The 26,366-nt window shown below is 38.1% G+C and overlaps 1 protein-coding gene, 1 long non-coding RNA gene and 1 pseudogene across 5 annotated transcripts in view; all 3 read right to left on the reverse strand.

The window, feature by feature from the left end:
- Nucleotides 1-26,366, reverse strand: part of STXBP6 (syntaxin binding protein 6) — a 233,166-nt gene that overhangs the window by 113,142 nt on the left and 93,658 nt on the right. The gene's annotated exons all lie outside the window — the stretch shown is intronic.
- LOC120608547 (uncharacterized) overlaps nucleotides 1-26,366 on the reverse strand; it is a 52,214-nt gene that overhangs the window by 13,993 nt on the left and 11,855 nt on the right. The gene's annotated exons all lie outside the window — the stretch shown is intronic.
- Nucleotides 5,296-5,411, reverse strand: LOC120608666 (uncharacterized; annotated as a pseudogene).

Consider the following 26,366-nt stretch of genomic DNA (forward strand, 5'->3'; position numbering starts at 1 on the left):
CCATCAGGTTTTATTTCTTTGATACCGTATCCCTACTTAACTTTTTCCCCACGAATGGCTTTACTGATATATGTTATGTACCACAAAGTTTATCTATTTAGAGTGTATAGTATTTTGGTATATTCAATTTATAACAGTTTTCTATTGCTGTTGCAACAAATTACCACAAACTTAATGTCTTAACACAAACGTATTATATTATAGTCTCTAGGTCTCACTAATTTCTTGAAGCACATGGGGAGAATCTGTTTCCTCGCTTTTTCCAGCCGTTAGCATCCACCCACATTCCTTGACTTCTCTATCTTGAATGCAAGGAATGTTGCCTCTCTTTGATACTTCTTCTAAAGTCACACCTCCCTCTGACAAAAGACATGAGTCCACTTTTAAGGATTCATGTGATTAGATTAGGCCCGCCAGATAACCCAGGATAACCTCATCATCTCAAAAGGTCCTTAACCTTAACCACATCTGCAAAGTCCCTTTTGCCAGGTAAAGTAACATACTCACTGGTCAGGGGATTAGGATATGGACATCCTAATGTTACTCTGCCACCAACTCAAATGTCCATCAGTTGATGAATGGATGTGGCATGCCATATGATGGAATATTATTTGGCAATAAGAAAGAATGAAGTCCTGATATATACTACAAATTCAGTGAACTTTTAAAAACATTATACTAAGTGAAAGAAGCCAGTCACAAAAGACTGTTTGATTCCATTTAAATGAAATGTCCAAAATAGGTAAACACACAGAGCCAAAAAGTTGCCAGGAGATGGGAAGACAGGAAGGGGTGTTGGTGGTTAGTAGCAGTGAGGAATGTCTGTTAATAGGTATGATTTTTTTGGGAGAAGGGGTGTGATGAAAAAGACAGTGGTGAAGTAGATAGTAGTTATGTTTGCATAAATCTGTGAATATACCAAAAGACTAAATTATATACTCTAAATAGGTGAACTTGATGGCATATAACATATATCAATAAAGCCATTCTTAGAGGGGAAAAAAAGTTAAGTAGAGATAAGGCAACAAAGAAACGACTCCTGAAGGTTTTATTTAAATTATGTCAACAAAATATTACAGTCATTGCCAAAGGAGCCAGAATTATGGGGTGTTCATGGTATGAGGAAGCCACAGATAGTCCTAAGACTCATGAAAACATTTAATTTTTTAAAATGGGGTGATTATTTCTTTTAAAAAAATTAACTGTAGGCATAGATATCTAATCAGGGGCAAATCTTGTTTAGTTGGTGAAATGGAACAAAGGGGAAAAGTTTCATTTAATAAAATACTTTAGAATTGGTAGTCTGTCAAATTGCTGAAGAGTAAGGATTTATCTATCAGCACAAATGCTTTATTATAACACGAGACTGAACCAAGCAGCCTGGTACCTTCTTCTCCCCTGTTGCAGCAGTTCACATGTAGTTGGTACATTCTAACCCTAGAGCATAACTGACTGCTGACAGATGAACTGTGGGAAAGCAAAATCATAACACCCGATGTTTGAGTTTTATTGGCAAATATTTGGTCAAAATATAAGGTTTCAATTTCATTCTAAACTAAGAGTCTGAAAGAAAACTTTTCCCCGACTGCACTATTAAATAATGTTTCCCGACTTCAAAGCTGTTGGCTCAAGCTCCTGCATGGGAAGGAAAGCAGGTGCTGTGAATCAGAGTGTGTCCTCAAGATTAAAATCCTGCTGATGTCATGACAGGGGCTCTGTCACACACCCTTGCCTGACTTCCTCCTTCCCAGGGCATGCTGTATTCAGGGTGAGGTGCATCAGAGCTGCCCAAGTTGTCTGCCTTCTGCTTATACAACAAGCAGAACTCGGCATCCAGCACACTCAGAAGTCAAGTACTTTCAGGATAATTTCTGCCTCAGATGCTTAAAATAACCTCACTTTCAAATCTCATCCTGACATGGGTACACGATATAGTAAATAGTGGCTCATATTAAAGAGAAAAAAGAAAGGTTTCTAGGAAAGGAAAAATTACCCTATGACAAATACGCTGGCAGAAATGTGATGTTTCGTTTCCTAATCTCACAAAAACATTTTGGATGCTTTAATAACTAATGAATAAAATGGAAAACAAGACAAAAATTTTTTTAAGTTATTTTAGGGTTCATCAACTTTTTTAGAGAAGAATTATTTCTCTTCAAAAAGATTCAACCGGAATTTTAAAAACCAAATTGCTCTCAAGTCACTTAGTACTTCAGATTAAATTGTTCCTATTTGAGAACTAGGAGTGATTTTGTCCAATCTAAAATGATTTAAATAGACCTGTGAATACACTTCACACCTGTGTCTCTGCCTCATACCTTTAATTTTCTTTGTGTAAAATAGCAATCTATTTAATTAAATAAATGTATACTTGTTAGCGGAAATAGTAGTGAGAGAAGGTGAGTGGAATGCGTGTCCCTGTGTGCATGTACTTACGCAAGGATGGGCTGGGCGGGTGATAGCGAGGTTATTTTCTTATAAATCTTTACTTGCTTAAATGCCCAAGAACCGAAATTTTGAATGTGTGTTTGTAATAAAGAGAAAAATAGCTACTCAGATGACAGGACCTAAGGGAGACAAGTTAGGTCAAATTGAATATTATGGAAGTTTCATTTGTGTCTTACTGAGGAATATAAAGTAAGAGAGAAACACTCAAAAAATTTAGCTTTCCAGAGATTTTGATATCCAGAAATTGTAAAGTTTCACTGTGATTCCTATGTACAGACTTTGTTCTTCCCAATTTAAGAGAAAAGAACATCAAATAGCAACTAGGTATCAAAAAGCACTAGAGACCAATCTTGAAACTTAACAGTATACTTGCTCATGGTACTAGCAAAGAAAAGAATTAGGTATTCAATACCCAAAGCTTGGAGGAAGGTATATAAATGTCTTGTGTTTGTATACGAAATTATTTTTTAAAGGGGGTGTGTTAAATGTGGGCCATTTTTTTAAATAAGACTATCACAATTCAATTTTAATGGTTTCATTTTAATAGTTTTAACACATTTCCACATGGAAACAACCTAAGTGTCCTTTGACGGATGATTGGTACATATGTACAATGGATTACTACTCAGCCATAAAAAAGATAAAATATTGCCACTTATGACAACATGGTTGGACCTTGACAGTATCGTGCTAGGTGAAATAAGTAAGACGGAAAAGGACAAGAGCATATGATTTCACTCATATGTGGGATATAAAACAGAAAACAACAAACCACCCAACCATCCAACCAACCAAACTCACTCATAGGTGCAGACAACAGAATGGTGGTTATCAGAGGGGAAGTGGGGTGAAGGGGGAATCAGAAGGGTAAAGGAGGTCAAATAGATGGTGAAGGAAAGAGTCTAGACTGGATGGTGAGCACACGATGGACCTGCAGATGTGGTATTATAAAGTCGTACACCTGAAATTTATATAATGTTATTAACCAATATTACCCCCAATAAATTTAATTAAAAATATAATAAAATAAAAACATTTGCTCATTAAAATCCTTGACTATATTTAATGTTTGATCACTACTACTCAACATTTTCTCTTTATATGTTTCTGTTTCCAAAAAGATGAAGTGATTCTTCAGCAGTTGTGCTATGTACTTCCTTGTTGGTAATTATTTAACTATCCTTTTCATAGTTTGATAAAAACGAAACTCAAGTCTGTTAAGTGCACATTTCTAGCTATTCTCCTTTTTTCCTCCATTTTTAGTAAAACACTGCCATACGTGATCATTAATGTTATGTGTCAACTTGACTGGGCTAAGGGAAGTTCTGAGATGAAAGCTGATAAAATATTTCTAGGTGTGTCTGTGAGGGTGTCTTGGGAGGAGATTAGTGTCTGAAACAGTGGACTGAGAAATGAAGATCAGCCTTCATCTATATGAGTGAACATCATCCAATGCGCTGAGGGTCTGAATAGAGCAGAAAGGCGGAGGAAGGTCAGGCTCAAGCTCTGCTGAGCTGGGACACCCATCTTCTCCTGCCCCTGGACATCAGTGCTCCTAGTTCTTGGACCTTTGGATTCGAACTAGGTTTTACAACACTGGCTCCCCTGGTTCTTTGGGTTTGGACAGGAGCTGCACCACCAGCTTTCCTGGGCCTCCAGCTTGTGGTGGACAGATAGTGGGACTTCTTAGATCCATAATCATGTGAACCAATCCCTCATAATATGTCATTTTCTATCTATCTATATCCTATTGGTTCTGTTTCTCTAGAGAACGCTGTTTAATAAATAAGAACCATGTATCTTATTTGAATTGGAAAAAGTCTGTTAACCATCAGAATTTTCTCTATCCCAGTGGAGTCACACAGCTCCTGGGGGACCTCAATGAGCCTGGTCTCTGTCTTCTTCACCTGCCAATCCCCAACACCTCACTTGACATCAGATCCTTCAAGCCCCAACCACCTCACAGGCTCTCAACTTCAGTATCAACTATCCTAGGACATTTAACTTTTTATATTATGAAAGGTTTGCCAAGCGACTTTTGTTTATAACTAGAGACTGTTTTTTTCCATAACTTGTGGTCTGTTTCACTTATTTCTGGGAATCAGGAAAATGAACCCAGTTGTGGGTGTAGTGGCATATACCATGACCACCAGAGGCGAGAAAAACATGGGATTTAGAAGTCCTGCCTGTGGGATGTATTGCTGAGGGTGCAACAGACTCAAGGCCCCAGAGGCAAGGGGGCTTTGAAGTCAGTTTCAAGGGGGCTATGCCTTTTAGTCACTGCCACTTAGTAGGCAAGTCGTATAATCTTTTTAAGCCGCATTTTTTCCTATTTGTAAAATGAAAATAACACCACTTACCTCACAGGGGTGTGGTAAGGATTAGAAGATATATTTGTAAAGTACTTCATTAACACAATGCTGAACTTACAAGATCTCAGTGAAAGGTAACAATTACTACTGTTCTCATTCCAATGAACAAGGCCAACCTGGTGTGAGTTTCCATCAGGAATCTATCTGATGGCCCTCTGACAGTTTAATAAGGAGCTTAGAATGTGATCTCCATGAAGGAATTTATAGTTGTCCTAAGAAATGTAATTTCACTAAAATATTTCAATATTTGCAAACACATACCAAAAAGCATTAGCTTAACTCAATCTATACAATATCCTTTCTTTCCAGATATCGAATGGTGTTTTAATAGTAAGTTCTTTTTCTGTTTGTTTAAATACAATTTTATTATTGTAAGAGGGTAGGTGTCTAAACCAATTCAAGGCATAAAATCAACTGGTATTGAAATAACAAGAGCTTGTTACTCTATTTTATTTTTATTTTTTATTATTATTTATGCCTACAGCACTTGGTCTTCCTACGTGGTCTCCCATCCAAGTACTAATCAAGCCCAACCCTGCTTAGCTTTCGAGATCAGACATTGGGCTTGTTCAGGGTGGCATGGCCGTAGACCATGGACTGTGGCTCCACTGGGGCACAAACTCAGCACCTTCTGCTTGTAAAGCAGACGTGCTAACCGCTACACTATGGAACCACATCCTGTTACTCCTTTTTAATAGCAGCTGAAGGCCCATCCCAGTAACTCCAGAACAAAGATCCACACTACACAGGCACATGCAGAGTCCCCAGCAGCTCAGGTACATCAGGCAGCAAATTACAGTCATTTTCTCATAGGAAGGAAATTACTCCCAACTGCCTATTTTAGCCTATTTTATTGACTACTGTCCTTCCTACTATATTTTAAAATAAGAACGACTTAAAAGCCCCAACCCTTCTTTTCATATCTCAGCTTTTTAAAGTTGGTCTCTACTTCCCTTCCTTCCTATCAGTGGGTCTCTATGCACCTTTCTGCTGCCCCTCCACTATCATACTTACTTGGTAAGACACCCAGAGGATTCCTACCTTCCTCAACCCTCACCCCTCTTTTTCAGAATACTGTGCATATTATTCCAAGCCTTGCCAAGATTCCTTTCATTGTTCAGTAATTTACCTGGGTCTTCTTTTTTACAACTGGATTCTTAGGTTTCTTCCTTTATTCTGTCGGCAGCCATCTCTCCAGGATGAGTCACACACCCCCACCCCCCGTCAGCCTTCTATTAGATCCTCTGTCTCTTATTCACCTCTTTCTATCTTCTCCCCTTAGCTCCTCTCCCTCACTCTTCACTCTCTCCAGCAAACCCTTGAGGAGGCTCAGAGGACTAAGTAGCCTCTCCAAGGCCACGTGGTCAGTATGCGGGGGCCGGGAGCAGGCACTACAGTGTTTTGATTCCTAGTCGAATGTGTTCTCAGGGCATATAGATGTAAAATAAAGAATGAGTCAGGTGAAAAGATGCATTTTTCTGGTGTCCAGGCTGCTGCTGGAAAGGGCAGCATTCCTGTGTACTTACAGGAATCAGAAGGCTGTAGGAAAGGATTCAGTCTTACAAGAATTTTGAAAACAAGCAGAATTTAAGTTATAAGATTTAGTAAGGGAATAGTCAATATAGCCAGAGAGATAAGAAGAAGGGGAAAGAGATTATCTTTATAGAGATGATAGCCTGGCTGTGGCAGGAGGAAGCTCGGCCTTTGCCTATGTATTTTAAAGAAAGAAGAAATGATGGCCTTAATAGCTCTGATAGATGAGACGGCAGCAGCAATGTCGACAGCACATTTGACTAATAAATAAATACTTTAGATAGAGAAGTAGGTTCTGGTCATTAGTTAATTTAAATGAAAGAATGGCATGTGTAGTCAATGACGGACTTATTTATGGCACAGATTTGAGGCATTTTGGATTTAGTATTCTAACCTTTAATTTACATCTCTTAGTTAAGTATTTCTTTCTTTTGCCTATATTTTAATATGAAATATTTCTGACATTCAAAAAAGGATAGTGAAGAATAAATACTCAAAAATAAATACTCAAAGATCCATAACCCCAGTATAATAACCCATTGCAAGCATCACTGGTGTCTTCATGTACCCATTCCTGATCACATTTCTTCTGTCTCCAGCAAAAGTGACCTAAAATCCGAATTCGATGTGAATAATGCCCATTCATATTATTGTACTTACATACATTACTAACCCTAGAAAACATGTAACATTTTTATGTTTGTAAACTTTATATAAGCACAGGAGATATTTCCTACTGCAACTAGCTATTTCTGCTCCACATTATGCAACATTATGTTTGTGAAACTGATACATGTTGGTTCGTGCAGCTTTAGTTATTGTCATTGCTGTATTTAGCAGTGTTCCATTTTATCAAAATAGCACACCTTATTCACCCATTTTCCTATTTATAGATAGTTATGTTCAATTTTCAATATTACAAGCAATGCTGTCTTGAAAATTCTTTTCCATGTTTCCTTATGAACACGTCGGTTTCTCTAGGACTTAACTGGTAACTGAGCTGTCTAAACACATCTTATGCTGTAGAAGCAGCTGCCAAATAGTCCTCAAAGTGGTGACACTGATTTATATTTCCACTCATGATGTACTAAAGCTCCATTGCTGTGCATCTTCACCAAAAACTGTACTACCAGATGTCGAAATCTTTTTCCAATCTTATGATTGTGAAATGACATTTCATTTTAATTTACATTGTCCTGATTATTAGTAAGGCTGAGCATCTTTCATATTTATCGGTCATTTGTATGTCCTCTATGAACTGCCTGCCCTTAGCCATTGACCACTTTCTACTGGGGTGTTCTTATTGATTTGTAGAAATTCTTCGTATAGTCTAACCTTTTGTCAGTTACACAAAATAGCAAATATCTTTTTTTTGAATGTGAGTATCTTTGCACATTGTTGATGGTGCTTTTAGTGTACAGAAGATTTTCATATTAATGTAGTCAAATTAACAATCTATTCCTTTATGATTAGTCCTTCGTACAGGTCTTTAAGAAATCCTTCTTTACTCTGAGAAAGTAAGAACAGAGTCCTACATATTTTACAACAAAAGCTTTAAGGCTTTGCTTTTGACATTTAGATCTTTAATCCACTTAACATTGATTTTTGTATTTGGTGCGAGATAGAGGTCCCTTTTCTTCTCATTGTAAATAATTGAATGTCATGGTACCTATTACTAAACAGTCAACCCATCCTTGCCCCACTGACCTGCAATGTCACCTGTCAAATATCAAGTTTCCATCTACGTGTGGGCCATAGATTTATTTTCTCTCTTCACTTTGCTGCATTAGCAATCCGTGTTTTTGTGAAAATGGCCCAGAAAAGTTCTTATTCGAAGATAAACAGAGATCAAAACTGTACTGAAACGGAGATGCTAAGTGTTGATGGGCACTCACAATGGGCTAAGTGACTCATTTGTAACCCAGCAATGCAATTATTCCTCGAAAACATTACAAATTACTACACGGCCTTTGAATTCATTTAGAAATAGATAAAAATCTCAAACTCCAAGGGAGTAGTTAGAAAAAATATGTGTGGCAATGATCATGATCTACTTGTAGTTCTTATTCATTAAATCTGTGCCTTATTTAGTGTTTCTATATTCTCACTAGCCATCTCTTTATCTTTCTATTTTTTCAAATAATTCAGTAAGATAAGCATGTGTTTACCTCCTATTATATACACTGTCGTGCTGGTGTTAAGGGATGTCCAGATGATTAAGCCACTGTCCCTGGGTAGTTGGGGGCACTCACACTTAGTGGGGACACAGACAGGGTGATAGGTGAGTATAATATGTCAGATTGCAATGAGTGACAAGCTAGAGGTATACACTTACAGGAGGAAACAATTAATTCTGCAAAGGGGGAGAGTTCAGGAAATTATCACAAGGAAGTAATACCTACTGAACTTCTTTGTCTTCTCAAATTTCTCCAGAAAACTTATAGCTAAGAATAAGCTACTATAGATAGGGAAATAAGACACCATGGTACCAAAACACTCTTCTACCCATACAATTAGGAGTTTTCAGTATAGCTCATCATTTAGGGTATTGTGCTCAATTTGATAAACTATTCATAGTCACAAATGCACTCCACCTTCATAATGTGTGACATGCAAAAGACATGAAATTACATAGGAGTGAGACTTGACCTGAAAGGTGAATTCACAATAGAGCTTCATTAAACGGTAAATTCCCCTAAATGCATTTTCATAAAATAATTTTTGTGGTTTAGACATCAACCTTTTGAGTCCTTCTGCTCACTACAAGATGCACCTAAATGAAGACGACAGTCCTTGCCCAGGTGTCAGCGCATCACACCAAGTGCACTGTGACCAGCTGAACACAAAGGTACTAGATGCCTCGAAGATCAGAACATATCCTGCCATTACTAGTTTAGTTAAACGAGACTAATGATATCCTAGGCACAAGCAATTACAAAGGCAAAACAACTAAAGTTAACAATGGCCAGAAAACAAACTATAAGGTAACGTTACAGCTACTCAGGTATTCATCTCCATAAATGTAAAACTGTAATAGCCATGGGAAGAGGGGAGCCTCTGGTTCAGTCCCGGGACCTCACCTGTCCTAGAGGAAACACTTTAGAAATACTGAATAAGTTGGTACACAGGTGTTTAAAGTATTTTATAATCTGCAAATAGCCCCAGAAATATATTATAATTTGTCCCTCCCCTACATTAAAGAGTGAAAGGGAAAAGAATCCAACTAAAAGACGACTTTCTGATTTATTCGGAAGTTACAATACAAAGACAGCAAGCAGCATTCCACCTTCTCTTTCCACCTTAGTCCTGCCAGAAGCCCCCTATAATGTATTACCTAGAAAATGGGTAAGGGACCAGTGTTTCTGAATGGCTTAGACATAAAGTTGGAACGGTACTGCTGTAATGAAAATATTTATGTAGGGACGGCTCTGACATATTCTCAAATATTTCTCCTCTGCTGCCTGCCTAGTTTGATTTAATTTTGGCAAAGGGATGTTATTATTGTTTTTTCTTTCTACTTCGCTGTATAAACAAACAAGCAAGCATTTATTTGATTTCCCACCAGTCTAGCAAAGTCCTGGGGGTGGGGGGGAGAGGTGGGGGGTTAGATTCTTGCTAAAGAGAGAACACAATGGGAATCATGAGTAGGTGGTGGAAATTAGGACAAGAAGTGTGGGACTAACAGGAGATTAAACACACCTTCTGGAATTGCTTCTGTGGACGGTGCTGGATTTGCAACACTGCTCTGACTAGTCAGATGGATACATTTTCTACCAGGTAGAAATGCCATGGGGTTAGTCTATCACAGAGTCTTTTATATTGGGCAAACAACAGTTATTGCTAGGCAAGTTAAAGAGTTGAGATTTCACAAATTTCACTTCCTGTGATTACTGAGAAAAACACACAGGCTAAGCAATTCCATTAGTACATTGCTAACACTTTGTCGTGCTTGCTGAGATTTTTAGCTATAGCCGCAGAGTAATTTTGTAAATAAATGATAAATTATGGTTTTAAAAAATGTGTCCAATGCAGAGGTTAGTCATTTGCCAATTAGGAGAGGATGCATACTGGTTAAGAACACAGACTGTGACGACTGTGAAGCCAGGCTGCTCTGTTCACGTTCCAGCTCTATGCTAATTAGCTGCATCAACGTGGGCAAGTTACTTCACCTTTTTATGCCTGATTCCTCACCTGTAAAAAGGTGGGTGATAATCTGAACTATGTCATAGGAGTGTTGTTATGATCAAATGAGTTAATACATATGCAGCACTCAGAATATTACCAGGACCAGAGTGAGTGAGGACTCTGTGTTAGTCCCTCTGCTATTTCTTTTCTTAAATAAAGTTTCCGATTGCTGCTAGCCAAGGTGCGCTCCCTAATTAAAAAATAATGGGGTGAAATTCAGACTTTTTAGTGGACAAGAACAAGTAAAAGCTCGAGTGTAGAATACAAAAATTGAAAGTCAGAGGTGTAAGAAAACCAGAATGGATGGTATTCTAGTGTTCTTCTCTTGCTGCATGACATTCAGGCATTGCATGAAGAATTAGACACTTGTGACTCATTATTAACGAAGAACGTTTACGGATGTCAGGACTGATGTGTTGTGAGGGATGGAGGCCTCCTCATGGGTTTCCGCACTCCCACACCCGGCCCTGTTCCCTGGTGGGTCTTTCCGCACCCACCCTCCTGGCTAACAATCCACCTTCCCTCAAATGTTAATCTTTGGTTCTCAGTGGCTGAGGCTGCTTCCTCCTTGGCCTCTGGGCTGTGTTGACATCCTTCTGAAAGAGTCGAGTAGAACAAGCAAGATTATTTTTCATGTTATCTATAATTGCCAAAGGCAGAGCGTATTATGCTCAAAATCCTTTAAAATCCTGGGAGTAATATCACTCAAATCTTGATTGGCTGAGAAAGTTTTTATAACTATCGTACTTTGCAATAAACTTTTCTCTAAAGACATCTTCAAAGAGCAGTTTATTTTCCAAATCACTTTTGACGTTATTTTCTCTGCTTTTGCACTGCGATAGACCTGTAGTCTTCCTCTTGTCCAAGGGATGGACTGCAGTAGCCTTCCCTCAGGTGACATTAGCAGAAATGTCAACCAGATATGTTTGGGGATGATTTTTCCTTATAATGCCCCTCCCTGCAGTGGATTGTGTTAACCTTTAAAATGAAATATTCCCAAATCTTTATATTTGTGATTTTAATAAAAAGTTCTTTTTGTCTAGTCCTGGAGAGCATATCATCAGTCAGGGATTTAATCCTCATTCATCTTAGTTTATTCCGCTGACAGCCTTTGAATTACTATCGGATGTTGTTACGCCTCTGCACACAGAGACAACTGAATGGAGGGAGGGGTGAGGGGAGAGTAGAAAATTAAAACATAGAAGTGCCCTGAGATGCCCTGCAAAATAGTCCTCTGGAATTTAGAATAATCAATTCCTAATTGTATTGATTTGTCAGCACCCTACAGACTTTCCTTAGGAAAGCAGGTCGAATCTCCACAAATGTGCATCATTAACAAGTGGAAAATTCCAAACTTTGTACAATTATATAAAGGGGCAAGATAGTTCAGGCTCTGGCACTACAATGGAAAGAAGTAGAAAGTGGGGAGAGAATATTCTAGAATATAGAGAGATTCTAGTTTACCCTTCATTAACCTTGCCCCGTCAATGTTTCTAAACAAACCGGGCATCCTTAGGGTTTATTTTTTTTTTTCCCTCCAATTTTTGTTTTTATTCTCATCACAGCCATATGCTAAGTTGTTCATTTACAATTTTAATAGTGTGTCTAGCTCACAAACTCATTTCTTTCACTACTAGCTTATTGGTCTATTAATAACTGCACACTGTAAAAACAAATTAGGATTAGATAGCCCACCCAACTTTTGACACCACTTTCCAGATCTTTAGCAATCACTTCAGATACTGATAAACCTATATATAGAAATAAGAAACACATAGCTGAAAAAATCTGGTATCTTGGTGATTAAAGCAAAGACATGCAATCAGCAGCTCAGAGCTGCCAAGTCAGCCTTGCCATTGTTATATCTGATCATTATTTCGATTTATTCATTCCGAACGTACTTGAGACCATGCATCCCCAGATATTTAAACATTTCTAATATTCTGGTATGTGGGTATTAAGAAGAAAATACAGTTTTTAGTGTTCATTATATTTACTGAAAATTAAAAGCACTTCAATTGTCAATCCAAGCAGTTCCTTTGGGTTGGAAATTTCCATTAAAACCCAACGCAGGCACTAGATTTAAAAGAAATACCGTGACATTCCACAAAGCCAGCCGATGACCAAAGATATCAGGTAGATACTCAGCAGAACAACTAAGGGAAACACACTCTGCAGGTTTTCAAACCTCGCACTGAAACACAGTCTAAAAGAATAGTCTCAGAAATAGAGAGTGAATGCAGGTTTCCAAAAATATCTACTCTTCACAAGCTTGCTCTTCAACCAATCCCAAGCACGGACTAGTTATCTGAATAAAATCTCTAAGTTTGTGGGAAATTATTCTCTTTGGAAAGTTATAGGTATTCCAGAAAAAGATGTTTCAAACTCAAAGAGTTCTCAGAAGGCTTTTAATCTTCCAATTCCATGGCCACAATTAACACTGCGACAATTAACAAGCATCCTCCATTCCACCTCCCCACGTGCCTACATGGAGCTAGGGCCGTTCCCCCCCTAAATCACTGGGAGAAAGACTGGCTTTCTGAATGTCTTCGTATGCTTATGACTACATGTGGTCCAAAGCATGCCCTTTCTGGCACAGCGAACTATCCAGTTCTTTACTAGAGACTGCAGAGAGTTAAAGTAGTAGCTTGCAGCTCTGAAAAGCAATCGTGCCCATGTTGGCAGTTTCAGGAAATTTTACTGTTGAACTTCCAAATAAGCTAATAAACATATGTCTGGTTTCCCATTTAAATTTCCAGTACTACTGGAAGAAAACACAGCACAAGCAGAATTTCGTTAAATTAGATACTTATATCAGTGACAAAATTTTACAGGCTGTACCAGCTTTAAAAGGCTTAAGTGGAGAAATAATGCTCTACAGAGGATGGGCAAGTGACCTCTACTTCACCCTGGGCAGTGTTCAATGAACTGGAATAACTACTCTCAGGAAAACATGTGCCATTTAACTTCCTGCTTCTTCCTCCTCTCCGAGCCCAGCCCTTTGTAAGGTGTCATCTGGCAGAAATGGGAGCAGTTCATACCAAACTGGCTTCTAGTGAATCTAGCAAACACGTAGACTTATATTCACAAAGCAGCCCTTCATTACTACCCAAAAAGAACATGGCTGTGCCTTCTAGGTGCACAGCAGAAACTTTTACGAGCACTTTAACTTAGAAATATTCCATAGGTCATAGGTACAGAAATATTGTTAGATTTCTTCAAGACCTGCTACACTTCCATCAGCACAGAACTAATCCACTTTTGGAACCAAATCTACTTTAAGCTGTGACCTATTCCTCAGATGGCTAATCACACCAGTTCTGGTGGAGTGGGCCCATGACAAATCACACAGAGATAACACTGTCTGCCCTTGTCTCATGTTTCACCATATCTGTGTTTTCCTAAAAATGTGGAAAGTATTTTAATGTATTTTTGATTTGTCTGTTGAACTTTTCATTTTTGGAGAGGAGCCATATTTCCTTAGAAAATAAATATCTCTTATGATGCAACCTTTACCACACATTTTTGAGACTGTGATATTGTTCTAGTTATGACGTAGATTATTTTACCTGTATGTAGTATTCTTAAAAAGAAATTCTTTCATGGTGACCTATGAGGGGGTAAAATGTTCTATGAACTAAATAAATCACTTCATTATTCTGGTAATCACACCCAGGGAGGCTTCCATCACAATTAACCAGTAATGGTAAAGAGAAAGTGTCTCGAGATGTTCTACTCAGATGTAGAGAGTGGTCAGTTGACTAAAATTACAACTGTACCAAAGAATGTGGATAAGGGCTGAAAAGTATGTATTTGGATAATAGGGTTAGGATTTTGATTCTTTCATAAGAAAAATTTTAAATGATTATTACACTGCTATTTAAAAAATATTCTTCCTATGGATATATTTTCCATTTCTCCAAACTCTAATGATCTCTTCTAGCTGAAGGTAGCATTGGTGACTCAGTATCCAAAGAGCATGCCACTCTGGTTTTTTGTGCATCAGTGCATACCCTTAGTGTGCTAAGAAACGATCCACCTTGTGCTTTTGCTATGATCTGTGTGTGTCTGTGTGTCTGTGTGTCTGTGTGTCTGTGTGTCTGTGTGTGTTGAAAACACAGATGGTCAATGCTCAAGTAGAATCTGGAACTAATGGAACAGAGTAAGCCCCTAGATTCCCAAATGGCCTTAAGTTTTTACTATGACTTAACAAAATTAATACCTTCTTGTTTAAGCATGTCCTCAAGTAAGCTACTGTTTCACCCTCCCAAGATGACAAAGCTAAATGTTAGAGTTCTTCCCTTCTTTTCCCCTCACTCCTCAAAGCGTCCGCAAAAGTTTTCCTGGTAGAATTAGGCTTCCTTCTTTTTTAGAAAGGAAAAAATACATTTTAAAGACAGACTCATTCATTTGTGCAACCATATTTATGGAGCACCTGCTATATTTCAAATACTAGAGTATGTTGAGCAGAACAGTGGGATGGGTGGAGGAAAGGAACACGAAACGAACAAAACTCTCTGTAGGAGATTCATCTTCCTAGAGAGATTTTCTGCACCATCTAGAGCTGATTCTATAAAAATTGATATTCCAGTATAGCATTGATTTAAAATCACTTAGTAAATATGAAAAAGTGAAAAGAGCAAATATGGGATTGTTGGCATATTCAATTTCTCATAGCAATAAACCATCTTATCATAATGTATCCTGCAGGACCTCTTTGCTGGAGATAAATTTTGCTGGGCAACATTTATAATATAGGAACCTCCAGATTAAAGAAATAAATGAATTTTGGGCAATGGAGGACGAGGTAGAAGTTGTAAAAAAAAAAAAGGTAGAACATAAAGCTGAGAATGAACTGAGTTAAAATGTTGAAAACAAAACAAAACAAAAACAGAGATAACATATAAAAAGTAAACTCCAGGGAAAAAATCCATATACATGATTCATGTGAAAAAGAGCTCACCAACAAACAGAAACCAAATTAAAGCAAAACAAGCAAGAATGATCAGAATTTTCACAGGAAAAAATGAAGTTATGGAGATATATATGTGAAAGAATTATAAGCTGGGGTAAAATTTAAGAGAATCCAAGATGGAATTGGATGGACTTTGCATACAAAAAATGAATACTTTCTAAAAACAATGTCAGTAAACATGTCCACAAGGAGTAAAAAATCTCCTATTTTTAGAATATGTAATTATAGAATTACAATAAACTTAGAATTACAGAATTATAGAATCGGAATTATAGAATTATAATAAACCAGAATAGAATTATACTGGATTGGTTTTTCTTTGATGTCTTTTCTTGAAACCTGAGATTAGCCAACATATCTACACCTAAAAAGGCTTTATTCTCAGATGTTGTACTGACCTTGGAAATAATTTTTTTCCTAATGAGCACAAACCACAAAACAACTTAGCATCCATGCATAGACCAAACAGAAATAATTTGGCAATTCTCATTCATATCTACTTTCACAGGACAGATCTAGCCTAGAGGCCCAAAACAAACATGAGAAATAGGAGAACGTGTGTAGAATCACAAAATACAATGTGTAATGTTTCCTTTGATTTAAAATGGTAATTTTAGGTTGGCTGGGATCAGATGGCTTTGAACTTAGTTTTTGGGTCTATAATTGATTAGATCCATTGGTTAGAGACCTATGTTAAGTCATAGTAAAAACTTAAGGCCATTTGGGAATCTAGGGGCTTACTCTGTTCCATTAGTTCCAGATTCTACTTGAGCATTGACCATCTGTGTTTTCAACACACACAGACACACAGACACACAGACACACAGACACACAGACACACACACACACACACACACACATACAGAGAGATCATAGCAAAAGCACAGGGTGGATCGTTTCTTAGCACACTAAGGGGATGCACTGATGCACAAAAAAAACAGAGTGGCATGCTCTTTGGATACTGAGTCACCAATGCTACCTTCAGCTAAAAGAGATCATTAGAGTTTGGAGAAATGGAAAATACATCCATAGGAAGAATATAAAGAAAAAACTCCACATTCGCTTTGCAAAAGTCCTGATCTTACATATTGGTTTCCATCATACCCAAGTCACTATTGATTTTCAAGATGCATCATTTTTAGTGTAACACTAAATAAGTTAAAGAAACTACTAATTAATGACACGTTTTTTTGATCACATATCGTTATTTTATACTTACCGAAAGAGCTCTTGTACACTTAGACTCATCATATATCATGTTGTTCTGTTCCTGTGCCTTTATACGTACACTGAACAGCGTAATCTTTTTGAAGGCAGCTTATGGGGCAATTATACTCAATCTGTCTTAATTGAAGTGATGACAATATGACCAGTTATGCCCAGTCTGCAGAGCAATTACAATTACATCATGACTGCCACCTGGATGATAACAATTTAAAGATGTCACAGATTCTAGATACATCCTGATTTCAGAAGTAGTAAAATGTGAAAAAAATATACATCTTAGAAACATGTAAAATATAGTAATTTATATTACCACTTCTGATTATAGCAGATATGTATTACACATATGCACATACAGAAACATGAGTAAAGAACCTGAAGCAATTATTTTCTTGGCTGTAAGTTTTGTCTTTAAATATTACTGTTTGACATTAAGCTTTATTGTCTGCATGGGTGTGCGTTCACATGCACAGCCATTTGGCTGAGATAAAAGAAAATTGCCTGTGTGCATTCAGGTTTTCAGAGATTTTAGTAATCATTTGCTCCGAGTATTATAGGCTTTATAGATGAAAGACATTTTAAAATTGCCAATCAAAAATCATTTAATACTTTACCACTTTACAAATGCAGTAACATGTTAATTAGGTGCAAAATTATATACAGAAATTCTGCTTGGTTTTACACGGGGAAGAAAATTCATGATGCACACATTGTACAAGACAATGGAAATCACATAAAACTTTATAAAGGAAAAAAGTCAGGACAAGATCCTCATATTTGGCTGTTCGAACTGAAAACAGAATACATTGGGACCATGACAATCTCACTACTTTTTTTTAAATATAAAAGTAATATTAACCATAATGTGTAAAAAGGTAAACTGTAGGACAGCTGCTTCATCAGATGCTGCACTCTGCATACCAAAGCTAAGGATCGCTTATCTCCTAATTATCTCCAGTAATAGCTCAGTCATGCAAAGATTTAGTTTTTCAAAAGATTCTGCTTCTCGCTTCTTTGATGATTTTATGATTATAATACTTAACTGCATTATACTTTATTCCTGCTTAAAAAAATAATATCCTCCAAGACCTCTGTTTGTTTTATGTTAGACACTGCTCTTTCAATCAATCATTTCTAAGGCACAGACAAATCAATATCTACCCCAAATCCCTTTCTATATTCTCAGGCCTAGAGGAAGCCATTCTTTCAAATTTTAATAAGAAAAGGAAAACAAAAAAAATACAAAACAAAGTCAGCTCATTTTACCAGTACTAAACTGCATTATAAGAAATGGTGTTAAAATTTTTAAAAATTATTTATTTGCTCCTAATGGGGGCAAGTCAAGCCTGGCTTTCTCGCAAACAGAGCAGAAAGCAGCTCCATGGTGACCCACACCCAAAAGCTTTCACAGCCCCTAAACTTCAAGTTCCTTTCCAATGGCCAGACATTCTTATTAGAAGACTCACTTTGATGGTTTAAGATATTGTCTAGCCCAGTTTCTGCACCAAATACTTGTTCGACATGCTCAAATAAGCCATGCTGGCAGAACAACAAAGAGGGAGTGTTGATTTCCAGGGAGAAAAAGAGCACTTAAATGGTCAACTCTAGACAGCCAGAAAATGCCATAAACCTAGAAATGAAAAAAATTCTATCAGTACAATGAATTGAAAAGCAGAAAATTACACCTCAATCTTATATGAAAAGAAATTAACTAAATTGCAGTTATTTGCCTTTGTCTAAAGAGGTATGAATGGTTTAGATCAAGCTACACACCAAGATGTTTTGCTGCATTTACCTAATAACATTTATAGCCCCTCGTGGTGATCTGGTGGCCAAGGCAACAGAGATACTGCAACAGCAGACCATATGGACAAGTGTAATTCTGGCTCTTAGTGTCTGAGTATTTTCCTGACTTCTATTCTAGTTTGGGAAGTCTTAATTCCAACTCTAGATGCTCAGTTAGGTGATTGAAAGGCAATGGGTCCTTTGGAAACAAGAGATAAATGAAAGATTTTAGCAAAAGTTTCGATTAAATGAGGTTACATGATGCAAGTATACCTATCCTTGGAGTTATAGCTTTTTGGGGCTAATCGGAGAAGTGAAAATTGGAGATTTTCTGTTTGTTGGGGATGAACATTATCTCTAAGTCAAAGCTATCAAGAACATTTATTAAATTCCTACTATGTGTACTCTATCACGATGCTGCAACACTAGACCAGCACTGTCTGACAGAACTAAAATGTGGACGATACTCATTTTCTAACAGCTATATTCAAAGTAAAAATAAACAAATGACGGGAACATTTTATTTAACCCAACATGTAATCAAAAGGGTACTGATTTATTTAACATTATTTTTTTTATACTAACTTTTCAAAATCTGGTATATATTTTAGATTTGTAGCACAACTTAACTGGGACCAGTTTTAATTGCAAGTGTTCAATAGCCACACAAAACTAGTGGTTGCCACGCTACATAGCACAGCTCTAGACCTTTACAGAACATAGCAAATTGAGGCCCCCTCCACATCCTTTAGAAAGGGGGCTTCTGTTGCCTATTTGCGCCGTATCTAAAAAAGGTATGTCATTACTTATCCTCTAATACCCAAATTTTGCTCTCTTTTTGAGACAGTGATACATGTTTCCATAAAGCTTAGAGAGTGACGGAAACCCTACAGATTAACTCTTAAAGAGTGACCTTCCTGTCCATCCAATTGGTATGTACAGCAGAACACCCAACTGGGTAAAAAGGATAACTTTTATTGGGACGATTCCCAATATAAGGTACAATGACAGGATCTGGTGTTTAGAAGGAATGAAGAAGGATGGTTTCAGTTCCAAAACTCTTCCTATAGGCATGGGTTACCTTAGTGGGAAATATGATTGTTGAAAGGGACAGGGCAAAAAAAAACTGCAGTTTAGATTTGTGACTATGAAAAATTAACATTCACATTAAAAACATTCAGCCAGACAGTGGTTCTATGGGTGAGAAATCTATGAGGTATATGTATAGTCTGTGGTAAAGATGATGGTCATCCTCCCTTTATCCTGAATCTGTCATTGGCTACTTTACATTACTGGTGTACTGGCTTAATGCTGGGAACCTCTTATTTCGACCTTTCAGCAAATAGGCTAACTGCAGACTGATAAAAACTGCAGGTCTATTTTTATGCTGGTGCATATCAAAGATCTGTTGACCTGCATGTAAACCTTTTCTGAAATCAGTCTTCTTTCTCTCTCTTGCCACAGCCACTATCCCGACTCTACTCTACCTCATCCCACCCCCAACTCTAAAGAGACATTCAAACTAACTAATTATATAGGAACTTGAAAAGTAGGGTCTATAATGTCAATTGAAGAGATTGAAAAACGTAGCTATGAAGTTTGAAAACAGAGTCTGTTTCTTTTGCTTTTATCCATTAATTCAGCTAATAGTACTGAGCAACTACATTCTGTCAGACACTATGCTAAATACTGTGTTTATGAAGTTGAATAACACATGGTCGCTAACCTCAAAGTCCTGCCATTTAGGAGGACAGAAGACAAGCAAACATAAACTGCCTGGCAATGTAATCAGGGCCATGATAAAGATGTACAAGGACACTTGGGTAGTACGAATGAAGAGCATCCACTCAGACTGGGGGACTCAAGCAGGCATTCGGGAGAGACAACATGTGAGGACAAGTTGGAAGGACTCATTGAATTTGGGTGGGTAAAGAATAGCCCAGCAGTCTGTTCTTCCTCTCAGAATTAGGCCAGGAACCCTCCTCCTGGTGCACCCTCATACCTACTCCTAGATGTCTGCCCTTTTCTGCCTCAATCCTCCCTATTCCTTGGCTCTATCCTCTGCTTGAGCAAGTGCCATCATATGTACTTAACTCAGGGACCACCACTGTGAAAGCATCCCAGAGACTAGTACTCATTACTGAATGAGGTAATGCCTCCTCCGGTGTCCCAGAGCCTGTGAGTACAGCTGTGGGAGCTGCCAGCTGAATGCCAGCAGGCTGCCTGACGTATATACATCTGTACAAGTTCCTCCTCGGCAAGTCTGTCTCGGTGATGGGTTTACTTCAATACGCCCTATGTTGGAGCAACTTGAGACTGTGAAAAGATTAACTGCCGAGGAGAGGAGAGATTGAAAATCTGGTGATGGGAACACAGTCAATTTGTAAAGAGCACTGATTCATTGAAACGGCAGAGTGGAGTTTGACAGAATTCCTAAAAGAAAATGAAGTGAAAGGTAGTAAACAGAAGAAAACCAGAAACCAACTCTTTTTCAAATAGGTCTTGAAACTTTTTGAACCCTACCAGTGGAGATCTTAACAGTAAAAACGAGACCAAAGGCATACAAGTGGCACCCTTTGTGCCTCATTTCTACGGGGGAAAATTAGAATCAAATTTCAAAGCAGACTGAATAACCACATGAACGTTGCCAATAATTTCATCCAGAGGAGGCAGAATGGTGAGACCAGCAGACTACCTAGGAATGGTTTCTACTCAGAGGATGAATGTGGGAAGGAGGAGGCAAACATGTGAAAAAATACCCCTGTGGTCACCAAATACAATTCCATCACCTTAAAGGACCATGTTAGTTGAGAGACAGTGTGTTGTGCAAAAAACTGTCATCATCATGCATGAATGGTGTTCTTACATTCCTCCCAAGAATAATGAAATGGCCCAAATCAAAGAGCCAGTTATCTTGTCTTCTATGCCTTCACCACCAACAATTTGATTTTTTAATTCAGCATATATTGAACACAACCACCCTTGCCGTGAAAATCCTGAAAAGAAAAGGTCAATTACTCACAAATGGCACACATCTCCACGACAGATCATGAGATGACTCATGCCCTTTTGGCGTATTCCCCCATCCACAGACCAATTCCTATGTGCATTTTAATTGTTTTCAAGCTGATCGCTCTGTAGCAGAAAAATCAAGATAGGTACATTTACCAGTAAGAGAAAAGTGACAAGGCTCAGAGGGGAGAAAAAAAAATGAGTGAAAGATAACAGGTCACAGAAAAACCTTAAGTTAATTAGAATCAGTCCTGAAGGTGAAATCCCTTTCAGAAAATGTATAATATGTTCACCCTCCAGAGGCTGACAGGGTTAGCCGCTTACCCAATAGCCATTCTCTTTTTAACAAAAGAGTGGTGGGAAGGGGGCACTCAAAGTTGAGGGTGGCTGTGTAACTAAGTCTCGGCCAATGAAATGCACTGGAAGTCACGTGGGTTTCTGGGAGATTCGCTGAAAGCTGGCCTGTCCCTTCTGCCCTTTGGCTTGCCCCTTCTTCCTTACGGAAAGGGATGTGTGACCCTGAAGGTGGCCTATTTCTCTTGCAACTGCAAGGCAGCTGGAGCCAGGTAAGGCAGACAATGCTCAAAGATAGAAGAGCAGTGATATCCACCCTGGGCTCCTATGTGGCAAAATATATTTCTGATTTATTGAAGACATTGTTTATTCAGTTTTCTCATAATGTGCAGCTGAACAGAATCCTAACTGATACTTGATTCATTCTAAATGTTCCATTGGAATCAAAACCTTGCATTTTTACATCTCTCAGTTTTATGTTCTTTGTGACATTTGGTAATTAAATTCTGAATTCTTTGTTAAAAAGGTAAACTAAATGAAAACCGCCAGGTTTAGCTCTGGACATTTGAAAACTTAATTGCTATGGATAAAAAACCCGAACAGTTTTTCTTCAGTACTGAACTGAATATATGTAATAAAATGTACTGTTATGTAATAGGATTATAAGATTCAGGAAGGAATAAAAATTGGTTTCGCTGGTTAGTACAATGTCTACATCTTGACCTTTAAATAAATCATTGACAGTAGGTGCCCTAGCTTTGATTCTGAAGTACCAAAGAATTAGAATAAATATTTTCTTGATTTTCTTATTTAAAAAAATCTTGTGATTTGGTGGTTCAAAATAGTTACTTATTTATGCAGTCACTGAAATTCATTTGTTGCTTTGTTTTTATTAAGCAACATGAATTTCTTTTTCCCTCCAAATAAATTTTAAACAGAAATTAAAGCTTTTTTTTTCTTTTTTGGCCCCTCACTTTCTCCATCTTTCTTTAGCAGAGGCCCGGAGTATGCAACAAAAAGCTGTCAATTCAAGGAACTAACAAGTGAAAGCTGCTTGATGATTCTTTTTTTCATATTCGAAGATGTTCCTTCCAGCAAAACCGGAAGGAACCCTATGGAGTTCTGCCATTACACAGGTCTCCTCACTCCTTCAACCTTGTGTCTGTTGAGCACCGCCAAGAACAGCAGACAGTATAACCACCTCCTACCAGAGCGCGGCAGGCTCAGCTCTCAGGCAGAGGTAAGCACAACTGTATTCTTCTTGCTTTAAAACCTCCAGGGATAAAGTTCTAATTAAAATTATTTTCAAATGCATCATAATGGCACAGCTCTCCTGCCATCAGCCATGCACACGCATGTGTGGCGAGGACATTGGGAATATGTGGGTTCCCTTTGAAGTCCATAGTTTTACCGGTAAAAACCCAAGGGTGCATTGTATGGACTGCAATGCACCAGGCATTTTGTCACATTCAGATCAAAAATGGACATCCTGGAACTAGAAGGAGCTTTGGGATCTTGTCAAGGGCTCTGGGTTTACTTCACTAAGTTACTGAAGTGTTTTAAGCAGGGTCTTTGGCGGCTTCAATCTAGGGCTCTCATCACTGTACTGGACTATGAACATTTAGAGCATGAAACATAAACACAGACCCATTACAGTCCTGTCCTAGTTTTTCCTACCTTTATTTTCCTCTCTATTTTTATATATAGCCTCATTTCTTGTTTCCCAAACCCACCTGTCATCAAAATCTCTGGTCCTCTTCTCACAAAATCTCAATCATCTTCTTGGGTTCTCTTTTGGTTTCCGTCTAGGTCACTCTTTATCTCTTTTACCTTTGATATAAACATGCCCAAGATTGACGTCTAGGTCACTCTTTGTCTCCTTTACCTTTGTCTTCTCCCTCTGTTTTCCCTTAGGATAGCCCCCTCCACTGCTTTATGGAAGGCATACTGGAAAACCTTCTGGGCCGTTATGCAGGCAAGTGGAGCTTGTGCGAGCGTGGAAAGAGAACAGAATGGGGCCGCCAGGAAGTCTGAGTCTCAGCCCTGACTCTCTCACTAGCAAACAATTTGATCTTGGAGGAGATTCTACTTCCTATTGGCAACGTGAGGGCAATGGACCCCATGCTCTCTGAGGGTTATAGTTCTCCAAACCAACTTATTAAGTAACTACTCCAGAATGACGTCTTGAAAGATATTGTACCTCCAAGTGCTCACAATTTATTAGGTACGAAAATAATTCTCAAACTTGAATGTGTATAAGAACGAATCAGGAAAATTTATTTTAAAAAGGAGATTCTGGTTCCCTCTCCCACAGATCCTACTTTGGTCAGTCTGTTATCATAGAGCCCGAGATCTTCCATTTTCTGAATGAGTACATCACAGTGTCCTAAATTGGCAAGCCATTGGACAACACTTGAAAACACTAGCCTACAGAGAACAAAGGTCAGATCATCGCTGCCACTATGTCCATAAACAGATAGATGAACCTCTCCTTAAAAGAGTTTCCTATGTTGCAGAATAATAAGAATTTTAAAAATAAAAACAGTGCTGGCTGACATTTACCAAACATCAACTAGGTACCAGGCATTGTTCTAGGGCGTTATGTATGTTATAAACATATAGTAATTGATTCCTTCTCAAAAACAGCTTAATTAGAAACACTATTTAATAATTGGTAAGTAGGTGACTTTCAGGGTCATATGTTAGATTTGGGAACAATCAAAATGGGTGAAGTCATGAGAATAAACCAATAAAAGGTATATGGGTCAAAAAAAAAAATCTTAAGATGTTTGGCCTAACATCTGGTGGACTGAGATATCTGCCTTCTTAGAAGGAGTGTGCAGCAATTAACATCTAATAGAAAGCCAAGATATCAAAAGTCTGAAACCAAAGAAAGATACATTCAACTATTCTTTCTTTTAACAAATATTTGAGTCTATTCATTCTCTATACAAATTTATGAGAGAAACCAAGATGAAAAATACATAATGGCAGCATCCTTCATGGAATATTTTCTGTATTCCAGGCAGCTTATGTGAATTTTTCTTTTATTGTCATAACCACCCTACAACATAATTATAAGAGTATTAGAAATAACAGTCCCTCACTCTTACTGATCAAAGCAGTAAGAACATAAGAAAGAGAGGAAGTATAGAAGGAGAGGGCCCCAGGACAGAGCCCAAGAGTCTCCATATTTAAGAATTAAGAATTAAGAAACAAAAACGAAAGTAAGCTATGGGGTAGAAAGATAACCAAGGGAGAGTATGGTATGTTTGATGCCAAGAGAGAAATGATTTTAAGGCAGAGAGAGCAGTCGACTGACTTGAATACTACTGAGAGATGAGGTGAAGAGGAGAGCAAAGGCCCATTGGATTAGGTAGCACAGGGGTGCCCCCCACGACTTTACCAGGAGCAGGAGTCAAGTGGGGAGGATCGTGGCCAGACTAAAGTGAGCTAAAGGGCAAAGGAGGAATTAGCAAGTGCTCAAACAAGTGCAGACATCTCTCTAGGGAAGGCAGGCTAAGAAGACAGGTTGGCAAAAAGTCTGGAGTCCTGAAAGGATTATTATTATGATGATTTTTTTAAGTTTTAGAAGTGTTTTTTTTTTAAATTAATTAATGAATTAATTTTTATTAGTTTTAAGTATACAGTACGTTGGTTAGATATTTATATAGTTTATAAAATGATCCCCCTAAGTGTTCATCTCTCCTCTGGCTCTCCACCTAGCCATTACATTAATACTAACTGCATTCCCTATGCTGTGCTCCCCATCCCCGTGACCACCTATCAACTACTAATATGTACTTCTTTAACCCTTCACCCCATTCTCCCTGTCTCTCAACCCCCCATCCCCTCTGTCCGTCGCCAAATTGTTCTCTATATTTGTGAGTCAGTTTTTGAGGATTATTTTTTAAATAGAAGATATGAACATGTGCAGGTATACTTATAGGAAGAGTTTCCTGGAGGTGGTTGGAGAGAAAATGACTGGAAGAGCATAGTCCTTGAGAAAGTAAGAGGGCATGGGACACAGAGAACATGTGGAGGGACACGCCTTAGAAAGGAGGCAAGAAGACCAAAATGGATGGGCCAAGATTTTTAGCAGTTAAGTCAAGAGACTGGAGCCTTCTAACTTAAGATAATAACATGTAACATGAGTAACTGAGAAATTGCTCAGAAGTAACAACCTAATTTTACGGAAGTCATTGCTGACTATGGTGAAAGTCAAGTGCTTATTAACTAACATATTGAAAGAGGCCCCTTCTATCAGTAAAAGTCTCCCTAAATAATCGGATCTTGATTAGCGAGGTGAGATAGGTCTTCTGAAATAGAAAGCAGAATAGAAAAGTGGTATTACAGAGCTCTATCTGTGAAGGGAAAGCAAAAAAATTCAGTTTTCTGGCTCCCTGGGTCCAAACTGCTTTGAACAAGAAACTGTGGCTATGCTCAGGCAGGAGTGACAGCCACATTGGGAACAGCTCACAGAAGGGAACACAGATGGGTCTTTGAAGAAAAAAGGGACTGAGGAGCACAATGTGGTG

The sequence above is a fragment of the Pteropus medius genome, unplaced genomic scaffold (genome assembly GCF_902729225.1).
Source record: "Pteropus medius unplaced genomic scaffold, Ma_sr-lr_union100, whole genome shotgun sequence".
Classification (NCBI taxonomy): Eukaryota; Metazoa; Chordata; class Mammalia; order Chiroptera; family Pteropodidae; genus Pteropus; species Pteropus medius.